Source organism: Diuraphis noxia, unplaced genomic scaffold, assembly GCF_037042655.1.
Source record: "Diuraphis noxia isolate RWA-SAM2 unplaced genomic scaffold, SU_Dnox_SAM2 contig0002, whole genome shotgun sequence".
NCBI lineage: Eukaryota > Metazoa > Arthropoda > Insecta > Hemiptera > Aphididae > Diuraphis > Diuraphis noxia.
Window position 1 is genome coordinate 6,393,531 of NW_028301712.1, and position 12,264 is coordinate 6,405,794.

Below are 12,264 nucleotides of genomic sequence, written 5' to 3' on the forward strand. Positions count from 1 at the left end.
CGCAGAATTTTTACGTTTTTAATTTCACCAAAACGAGGGAAACTGTTTAAGAGTTTCAAACCCTCAAGCGCATGAATATATAATACAAAAATTACGTAACTGTCAAATTTAAGAATAGTATGTGAGAACATAAAAAATCACCTGAAAAAAATAAAAACACTATTTCCTCGACGATTCGTCTAAATGACGTTTATAATAATCCCAAATGGTGCTTTCAGAAAACCATCGATTTTTCTCTGCCAGACAATACATCTTATGTAAGTATACGTTTTACTTATATTCTACACTCGCTATTCAGCCATCGCCTCCGATAATCGTTGTACAACAACAGTGCGTCTCTGTGGTAGATATAGTTTCTAACAATAATTAGTTATTTGTTCGTTATACGGCAATTTATACTGATTCACGACATACGTAGTAACAGTAACGACACAAAATTTACATAAATGAACGCTATTTAATGCCTCAGCTAATTTTAGTTGGTAATAACGGTAAATGGGAAATCTGATAAAAAATGTACATAACTAAAAAATTAAGATTGACTATATTCCCTCGCTGAACTATGTATGTAAAGATGTTTCAAATTGTTTAGCAGTGAATTGGATATAATTTTTAATCTCTCATTTGTTAAACAATAACAGTTATTACATTATATAAAAAAATAATTTACTATTCTTGTATATTATGTTATTTGATTTATCTTTTGAAAAAGTTTTAGATTTTTTTAAAGTACTGTGTTGTTGCTAAAAGCAATATATAATAAAATATTCTTAGAAGTATAATATAGACCTTACCTCCTCTCAGAACCGTTTTCCATATACAACGATTTAATGTTCAATTCAGATTTAATAAACATTTATAAAATTACTTACGACCTACTTAACAAAGTGGTACACTTGTAACTGCTAAATTTCTGCGTGCTCTCAATTTTTTCCTGATTGTTTCAAATTATTCTGAAACATTACAATTTTAGACAGTAAGGAGTAATAAAAAAATAAGCATAATTTAAAACCAATGGGTAAGTCGATCGCTATGCTCAGAATCTATATTAAGTATGTCTTATACTTCTCAACGAATAATCTCCTTGGCCATAATTTGTACTATAAATTGTTTTGTTTTTGTGTGTATAAATTATACAGTTTTGTATAATGGTAAAATTTTTTGAGCGGAGATCCGATCGGAAACAAAATACTGTCGAATGAATGAAAACGGTATACAATAGCTTCCCTTACCGCCCATCGAAAGAACAATACAACTATAACGTGATTATTTTTGTAAATATAATCAGTGTGTGAAGTGCTACAATATGGTACCTATATGGTGAGCGACTGATGAGAACACACGTGCCCAACAATAATAAGATGGTAAATTGTGTTATTGCAGAGCGTCTACGATGGAATTAAAAAATTCTCCATCACATTTTTGAGTTGAAACAGCTGTATATATTTTGGTCTGGAGAACAATTCTAATTTATTATTAACTCTAAATTATATTGCAAATATAATACAATGATTCACATAGAACACTTATTTGAGGTAAATATATATATATATAAATAATTTATTTATATTGTATATTATAACAAAAGAATGAGGTATGAATGGTTATTGATAATGAACAATTTTTTTTTTAAATGTAAAACTTAAAGTTGAATTTAATATTATACTTGGTGTAGACTGTAGGTAATACAATATTATTACAAGCGACCAAATGTTTATTCTATCAAAGGATATTAAATATAAAATGTTTTTCGGTCCAGCACTTTATTTAAATTAACAATAAAACAAGTATAAAAGCTTTAATTTTGAAATTAAGAACCTCTTAAAACATTATATTATTATAAAATGTATTTTTTAGTTCAAAATTAATTGAAAAACGAAAAAGAAATAAATGTAAAGGTTTTCATAGCAGCTATTAAAGTCGTTTAAAACATCAAATGTATAAAAAGTTTTGCGATGCCTTTATAACGGTATAATAATTTTCATAGTAGGCACGTACTATTATTTCCAGAAAAATCGTAAAACTAATCAAATTAATATTTTGCCCTGAAATGTTGTTGCTTCCAATGAACATCCAAAGACCTTATTTATTAAACTATGCTACTAGGATATTGCATGTATATTACTATGTTTATGTGGTTTATCAATGATTCTTAACAAAATCAATTCAATTCGTTTGTATCCAAATTACATATGATATTATTCGGTGTATTAATCATCTATTAAAAATTATTAAATTAATTAAACATACAGTTTAGTTAGGTATGGTATATAATGAATGTGAGAGGTAACGTCTAATAAACTTGTTTTTTTTTTCTAAATGCAATCAACATGTAATCAAAAATCAAAATATATAAATTATTTTAATGCTAATTCAAGGAAAAATTAGTTTAAAAAAAAAAATCCATTTCACTGTGACTCTGATTGTAAAATGTAAAATAGCAGCAATGCTGAAAACCCGTGAAATTACTGCAACTATACAAAACGATTTATATTAGTTGTAAATTAAATATTAAAATCCATTCACCATGGCTGACTATATAGCAAATCATGATTGTTAGATGAATGATAATGAACGAATCACGATATAATTGACAATTGCATGCAGATAGCAGAACATTGAATTAAAAATATATAAATATATGTTTAAACTTTTAACAAATCCACACGAAATCAAAATGGCAAAATTAATTTAAAGCTATAGTTATATAATTTTTCCACTTAAACTAAATCTCATCTAATTTTGATTAATAACTCACAAAAGTATAAAAATGGATTCCATTTTAAAAAATTATATAAAATCAATACCATAATGTCGCATGACTTTTGATGTTGAGTTTTAGACAAAACTTATGGGTGTATGTATTATAACTCAATACAAAATGTCAACTCACTAAAACCATTCTAAACAAATTATGATTTTAAAAAAAAAATCGTTAAATTCTACAAATTAATAATGAAACTGAAAATATCAACAATTGAGATAAATTTATTGAAGTCAAAATATAGCTTAGACTTAAAGAAAAAAGAGAAGTGAAAGCTAGAAGTTCAAAGTATAATCATCTTTGATGATCATTAGGGGGTCTTTTATCCAATTTACACCTTTAAACTAAGTATCCTGCACTGTGTCATTACACTTTGGAATAAAAAAATAATTTTTAAACTGCAGAAGTTTTTTGAATTAAGAAAACCACAGAGTTCAATGGATATTTTGAACCACGATCAAATGTTTATTTTTATTATTCTTACTTATAATATTCTGGTCGATAAGAAAATACATTATACGTAATTAAAGTTTTTCATTTGGTAAGCAGGGTTTTATTCTAACAAAATACAATAGGTATTTATCTATTTATCTAAGTGCTAAATATACTACACAACTACACCAATTGAAAAAATGTAACCATTGTGTTTTTGTTGATCGGATTGGGCGATTACTCTGTCTTGTCTGTTGAAGATAAATGTGGCAATACTATTTATACGATTATTTATTTTGAATATCAACGCCACAAAAGCATACAGTAAAAAATTCAACGTTAAAAAAAATTATGAAAATTATGAAGAATATAGATACAGTTACCAAAAACCAAGTGCAATATTATGTAGTTATAGTTATCTGAGATTCTTACAATATTATGTTTGTGAGTAAGTTATTTAATTAATAATTTCAGTAAAGGAGTAAGGTAAAGCGAGAATGTAAACGATGTTCGTTTGGCCATTAAAATAAAAATGTTCTCTATCCATATTATTATAGTCTTAAATCGGTTGTATGACAATATGACATGTTATGTGACGTATTTTCAGTGGGCACTGCTAGAAGAATCGATCATTTTTGGAATTGTTTCTATTAAACAAATAATTATATCTAGATCGAGTTGGAAAAATACGAAAGATTGTTTCAATGGTTGCGTAAGCATAATATGTTTGAAAAACGGACTGACGAGAAGAAGATTTAAATGATGATACATCGGTACTAATAATGTGTTATAAGAGAATCATAAACACGCTGCAGGAAAACCGTCAGAACCATATGAGCCCACAATAATAGCAATAGCTTACCTATAAAACAATAAAATATGGCCACGATAATTATGATGTATTATGTTATTATGGTGGTCTATGGATGTGAGTGGTGACTTGTTGGTAGATAACTGAGTTGGCACTACCCTTATAACTTGACGCAACAAAGTGATCACCTGCAGCAGCGGCTAGCAGGCACGGGTTGGTTATTTGATAACAACCTGCGAGACTATGACAAATCGCCGACATCACGTGTCGAATTAAAGGTAAGAATAATAAGAAACGACAGTGCCGATGAGTTATGGCCTATGGTCGGGTATAATATTATTGTCATATATTTTTAGCAACACGATCGAGCATGTACATATAATATACTTACCTATAGCTGTTTAATATTTTCCGTTTAATAATAATATAATATTCTACCATCGTTTAATATGTTAAATATCCGCAAAATCCTCCATACATAATTAAATACATTACTATTTAATTTGACTCAAATATTCTATCTATAAGAACATTATAACAACTCAGAAATATTACAATGTACGAAGCCGAGTGACGATAAATTTAAAAAAAAAAACCTGTTGAAGTAATGTATGGTTAACGTAACGTGTATGAGATGTTTGTATTATTTATAACTTACTGATACATTTATTTCGAGCGTATTAAATGACTTAACGGGTGAATGAATACGAGAGATAATATTATCGTTGTGATATGGTGTAATAAATATTTGGAAAAAAAATTGGGGTGATTGAAGATCGTTGCAACGTACTCGTTCTTAATGTACTACATTAAAATATGTGTAATACCGGGGTGCATATATTTTGTATTCGCCAGAAAGTCTTCCGCCGCCCACGGATGGTAATAAATTATAACCCAGTTGCTCTGTTGACTGCTTTGTTTAAACCATTTTATATATATATATAATCGTTAAACCACAAAACCACAAAAACTCCATGCACCTAACATGTATTTTATTATAGCTTAGCCGTGACGACATATTGTGACAATGACATACTTATTATTATATTGCCACTTATATTAAAGGTGCTTTCAAACAATGTTAAATGAATATGTTTTTTTCAGGTTTACGGACATACTATAATCTACAAAGTAAAAGCAGTTTTTTATGCTTATATCCATCGTTACATTTAATGAAAAATAAATCATCAACAAACATTTTGAACAGGAGTTTTAGTTTTATATAATTTATATGCCGATGATGCAAAAACGAGGTTTTTGAATTTCTTAACACAGTTAATTAATAGCTAGTCCAGATCCAAATGGTATTCATAACTTAATAACCTAGCTAAGAGTCTTCAAAAAAAAAAAAAATACAATATGTACAAAAAAAAAGTGAGATATACTTTAATTTAAGCAATGAATTATAAATATATCTAATTTAATAATGTGATAATTTTAGTTCGTCAGACTAGTGACCACAATACCAAGGTTTTTATTTTTCAAGTAAATATATATATATATGTATACAGGGTGTACCGTGAAAATTTACCCATTTCGATATCTCCCGAAATAATGGTGATATCGAAATTCTGGTTTTGTAAAAAGACTCACAAGGATAAGAACTACAATTATTTCATATTTTAATGTTTTGTTAAAAATGTTAAAAAATATATATTTTTATTTAATTATTTCCAAAAAAAAATTGACCATAGCAATATTGTAGAGTTTATTTTTTTGAAAATATTGACGTCTCAACATTTTATTTTTATTAATTTTTTGATTTTAATTTTTGTTTTTAGTTTCGAGAAAATTTGTGATTTATTTAACACCTTAACGTTATATAATATAATATGTGACTCGCCGCAACGCGCGCATTCCCATACGACTGTCCGAATACTTTCCGTGTTCCTAATAGTTATAATTATATTTTACCAGATGAAATTCTCGGACTAAGCCCCGATCAAAACACGAAAATTATAACTTTCTTAAAACTAACCGACATTATAGATAAAATATAATTGTAATTATAATTGCTAAGATAATGTAACATAATGTAAACTTAAAAAAATTGTAAAAATTGTAATTAGTATTTAAGAGATTAACTAATGACTCTTGCTGCCGAGTTATATATTATAGAGATCAATAATAAAAAAATCATATTTTATTTCTTAAAAACTAGAAAAAATATTAAAAATCAGGAAATTAATGAAAATACAATTTTGAAACGTCAATATTTTCAGAAAAATAAACTCTACAAAATTGCTACCTTTAATTTTTTTGGAAATAATTAAATAAAAAAAAATTTTTTAATTTTTTACAAAAACATTTAAATAAATTAAAAAATAAATAAATTGTAGTTCTTATCTAATCTTTTATATATTTTTATTTTTACAAGAAATAAACAATCTGTATCATAAATTATATCTAGACAGTAGTCACAATAGGATTATATGCTAAAAGTTAACAGGTCATGAAATGTTGTTGAAAGGAGCCACCCATTGATGACACTTTCTGTTAGCTTGAATATTTTAATTTAATAACATATTAAGTTAATTTAATATATAAATTTTTTTTATTTTATGTTTTTATAAAACCAGAATTTTGATATCTCCATTATTTCGTGAGATATTGCAATGGGTAAATTTAATCCTCGCGGGACATCCTGTATAATAACTATTATAATATTTTCAAGACTACAATTTGAAACTATTAATATAAATAATATTATATTTGTTTGTGTCATAAAGTTATATAAACATTTTTTATAACATAATATTGGTATATTAAAATATATGTATATGTATATAAAATTAGTATCCAACTTAACATTTTTACGCATAACGTTGTCTATACTATGAACCTGACATCACCATTGAACGAGAATTCACCTACTGTAATATAAAACTCTACTACACGATTCACAAAACACTTGCCAAGATTATTATTATAAAAAAAAAAAATGATTATACCTAGGTACTTCATAAATATTTTAAAACACACTTCAAATTGTTTATTTAACACAACAATACAACACTGATGATAGCCGCCTTTTCACCTTGATAATCGAATTTTAAGTGATCCATCTGAATTGATACTTATAATTTAATATGAAGTGCATTAAGTATCAAATAGTGTTAAGAGGATGCCACACCCGCATGTGTTGTCTTCGTCGTACAAGTGCGTAGCATAGCAAATTTTGCGCTCAGTAGATCACGTTTATCGCCGTTATTTTAAAATTTAGAGTGAATTGAACTATTATAAAAATTAAAGGCAAGATTATTACCGAGTGCATCTCATAGGCTTTTTATTCTATTTTAATTTTAAGCCGAGTTATGAGTATTTTTAGATATAAAAATTATTTACAATTTTTAAATACTCATTACTCGCTTTAAAATTAAAAAATAATTAAAAGCCTATGAGATGCACTCGGTAATAATCTTGCCTTTAATTTGTATAATAGGTCAATTCACTCTAAATTTTAAAATAACGGAGATAAACGTGATCTGCTGAGCGTAAAATTTGCTATGCTACGCACTTGTACGACGTAGACAACGCATGAAGGTGTGGCTTCCTCTTAAGTATTTTCACAGGAAAATTAAAATAATATTCTAAGTGCGTATTTCTTAGGATTAAGTATGCAAGTTTTGATAGTGAGAAAAAATAAATACAATTTTCTACATTTGCCTATAGTTTATTTAACACTTGTACGGAATATTTAATTTTATGTTTTGTAAATATATTATTATATTAATATGTTATAATATGATTTATTTATTGGGCAATTTCTCCACGAAACATGAAAGATTCTAGTCATTCTACGTAGAGATTTAGTTTAATTTAAAATATTTTCCTTTGTGAATATTCGATTGTGAAACACAAGAATTGTTTAAACAATGATAGAAAAAATAATTATTAAATTTATTCGATTTTATTCGATTTTATTCGGAGTGCACGTCAAAGTACCTAATATTAATAGCAATAAACTTGGGGGAAATCATCGTCGTACATTAAATGAAAAATAAAGAATTTTTTTAACACACATCAACGATGGTGATATAATAATAATGCTCTATAACAAGTTTAATGTAATTGTTGAAATATTACACGCCCCCGTGTCATTAATCCCGTTGAAATTACTCCAAAAATATCCTTAGTTAAATGATCGATAAATCTTTCCAAAAAATAATAAATAATAATAATAGACACAATACACAAATTTTCTTTCGCAATCGATATTGGCGCAAATGTTTACTTATTAGAATTATGTCCATATTCTTTAGCTAGAGTTGCACATATATCTTCGTATTTAAGCATGATCAGATTTTGTGTCTATAATTTTGGTGCAAGTTAGATTACATTACCTACAATTCGACTTTAATGTACGTTCTTTTTAACGCCAGTAATATGTAAGAAGTAGTATCGTTGTAACAATCGTGGGTAATATAAGTACTCATTTTTTCCTCGTTAAAGAATCTGCACTGCAATTTCAGTAAAAATGCAATTTTTTTGCTCATTAAACTCATGATTAAGTGAAAACTAAAAACACAAATGCGTGTGAGTACTTACTGACACAATTGTACATCATTTCGGACCTTTGTAAATACTCGTAATAAATGCATAATTGTAACGCGTGTGCAATTAGTAGAGACCGGACTTTTGTGTTTTTCTATATTTTTATACTGAGGTTAATATACAGTATGTAGTAAGATTTGGGTAAGACTTCTTGACATATGACAACAAATGCATTTACGAAATTCCATTTTACATAGAAATGCATACTTAGACGTTACATATTAATATGATATTTTGAAAATATATTGTATTTATTTGAATAATTAAAGATAATTAATAGAATATAAAGTGAATATAGGACTGGTCATTTACTTCTGATCTTCGAGGACATATACATCATAATATAATTAATAGATTCGATTATTTTTGTGAATTATATTGTAATTTTTATAATTGGCAAATTTTTAATCATAGAGTTTTTTTAGGAGAAAATATACAATCCATATCATAGACGTAATCAGTATAACGTGATTCAAGAAAACAATAGAAAATACGAGTTATACATTTTGAGGAATGGAACCATCTATTGATGACACTTTAAATTTGATTTTAGATTTTGTGTATTTTTTTCCAGTGCAGTGAATCTGTGCACTATTTACGTCTAAGTCACCTTGAATAACTGAACCCTAACCTGAGATTGTAAGGGATAATTATTAAAGATCAAGTGGTAAATTAATGGCTTTCATAATAGATATAGCTATTGTTTAAAAAAAGGAAAAAAAATTTTTTATTGTTCTGTTAAAAATGAACAATTTCATAAGAAATTATTATTGCATATTTGAACATTAAGCTAATTATTTATTATATTGAGACAACTGAAAAACCATGCTTACAAAAATGTTTAACCAAAATACGAGTTTTTTCTATGATAACTGGTATTTGTTGATTCCACAAAAATTGTTCTGTTAAAATATGTGACATATAGAAGACCTATCGGGTTATAACAACCGTTGCATACTAGTGTATAATTTAAAATGACATAATTACTAGGACTCAAAAGTCTCGTCAGTCAACTAAGGGTAAATATTATTATTGAGATTATAAAAAAAGTTTTTTTATTTAAATAAATTGTCCACGTGACCACGTAGATTTAGATGTAAAATAATCTGCAGTAAAAAATACTGTAAAAAATACCTGAAAAAATTTGCGTTTTCCATCGAGGTCTTATTCCCATTACGATAGTGCAAAATGTATTCACATTTTCTTTTGTACAAACATGGTGCCGTGAAAAAAAACAATGATAGGATAATGTATGCTCCATTAATAACTCGAGATTTCTATAAATCGTCAACATAATGCGTTTAAACACTTTAAATCGCATTGGGTTTCTACATGAAACGTTTGTAATTAAAAATTATTCAGGATGAGTCGTTGGGAAATTCGTATTTTTAAGCTCTGTGGGCTCTGTATAATCTTGTTCGGGCGTACTCGCCGTGTACAAGATGACCGAAAAACAAGGACGACTCGTTTCTCTCGTGGAAGGACGTTATGCGTTTCGGTTATAAATTACAATGGCATTTTTTCATACCGTTTTCAGACAAATGATGGATTAAACGATCACGATGAAATATTCTTTTGGCTAACTGTTTGCTCAGTTGGAACACACGTCACGTGTAGAAATATTTTTAAAACGAAAACAAAGAAAACCCGCTCGAGTGCCACACGTACGCATGTTTGTAGTTATATAATTATTATATATATTTAATGTTTATACTCATACCTATTTATAATATTTGTGGTTAAAGAAAATTCTCTTAAAAATCGATGAGCGACCGATCAATTTTCTTTTTGCTTGCTATTATTATTACGTTGTTCACCGCGTGGAGTTGTTGACATTTCATTGGTTATACGATTTTAGTTTCTGACCTAAGCGAAGAACGGCCATTATATTATGGAAGTGTTATATATTTTTTTTGAATAGAATAAGTGATGATGCACCATTACTTCAAGTTTTCTATTTATTTAAATTGAATGTAGATTGAACAACGGTCAATTTTGAGGTTTATCTAGTACTTCAAACTATTAAGTATTTCTTTCGAAGTATACAGGTAAATCGCAAAATATTTATTTTTTCGTCTTGTTTAGTGGAACACATACTCAAAACATTGTACATTTATAGCGATTGGCAAAAAGCGGAGTGAAAAACACTCGAGAACTCATCTTCTATGTTTCAGATACCTAACAAACAATGTGAATTTATTTGACATTAAAAATACGAAAGTACTAACTGAGTATTTATTCAAATTATATATATAATTGTTAAATACATTTCTTCATTATAAATTAATTTGTATTTAATTGCTTGCATTTTTATTTTTTATCACATACACGATTTATAACAACCATATCTACATTTATATTTTTAGATAATAAAAGTACATAATTTGAATCCAATATTAAAATGGTGTATTTTATGCAATTAAAAGCTAGATGCCAATATTCATCAAATTTTCGTAAAGAATAAACGTAAACCAAAAACTTGAAATAACCACTAAAAATGATTCATGCTGTAAAGTTTTGTTTAATCACTTTATATATTTATACATTTTAAGCAACACTTTTTAAAATTTGTATTACCTTAGGAAGTGTTAACCTAGAAATAGCCATTAAATTCTGTTAAAAAAAATTGCAGATTTCCGATCTTCTCCAGAGAAAACAATTCACTCAACAGCGTATATGGCGTGGTGGAGACTGTGTTATCATCGGTCCTAACTGAAATCCTAACAAAACCTGAGCAATTGTGATAGTCTTAGTGACTTAGTACCATATGGAAGAGGTCGAAGAGATATGTATGGAAGTTCTTGGTGAATGCTGCGCGCAGAATTTTTCTTTCTGCCATAGTCTTTTAGACTTGGAATAATATTTGAGAAGTTCGACGCTCTCCCTTACAACCATGGTCGGTTATCACTGTTATCAGTTACCACCACTTGCAGGCCGGCCAACTAGTTTTTGGCGTACCTTTGTGTCAGGTCCAAGTCTCGTAGGGTACTGTCGTCACCCCCTTATGTTCGCGGGACATTTTATCCGGATCCGTTGGACTATACGTCCACGTTGTGCGAATTCAACAGTCTTACGTTTTTCGTCTCCGTTTTTATGACCGTTAGTGCACATTTTCCACGCGTGCTTTGTTCACCACGTGTTTGGCTGACACCATTCGGTTTTATTCCGAACTCGCTCAGTTACATTCGCATATTTGCGTTCTTTTATTTTTTATTTTTTATTAGACACAAACCTCAGCAGCGGAGGCCATTGGCTGACATAGTTTACACTGTTTAGGAAGAAAATTATTATATACATTATTTACATACACATATTACATATTATATTACAACATAATAGATTATATGCAATTAATAAGGCTGGTCTTGGTCAAAAAGGACATCATGCGACTTACGTTTTCTGGGTGGAGGGCTTCCGATATAATATTTGATACCCCAGCTGCACGTTTGTCCGATTCAAAGGAACGGCATTTAAATATAATATGTATGATTGATAGGAGTGTACCACAACGGGCGCAAGTGGGTGGGTCTTCTTTCTTCATCAGGTACTGGTGAGTTAGCTGCGTGTGTCCTATGCGCATTATGTTTATGGAAATTTCCATCTTTCTTGAGAAGTCAGGTGGGGGATGCCATGTGTGAATGATTTGCGTTCTTTATTAATTATTAACTTTGCGTTTATTACGACTTTCCATGCCGTATTAAGT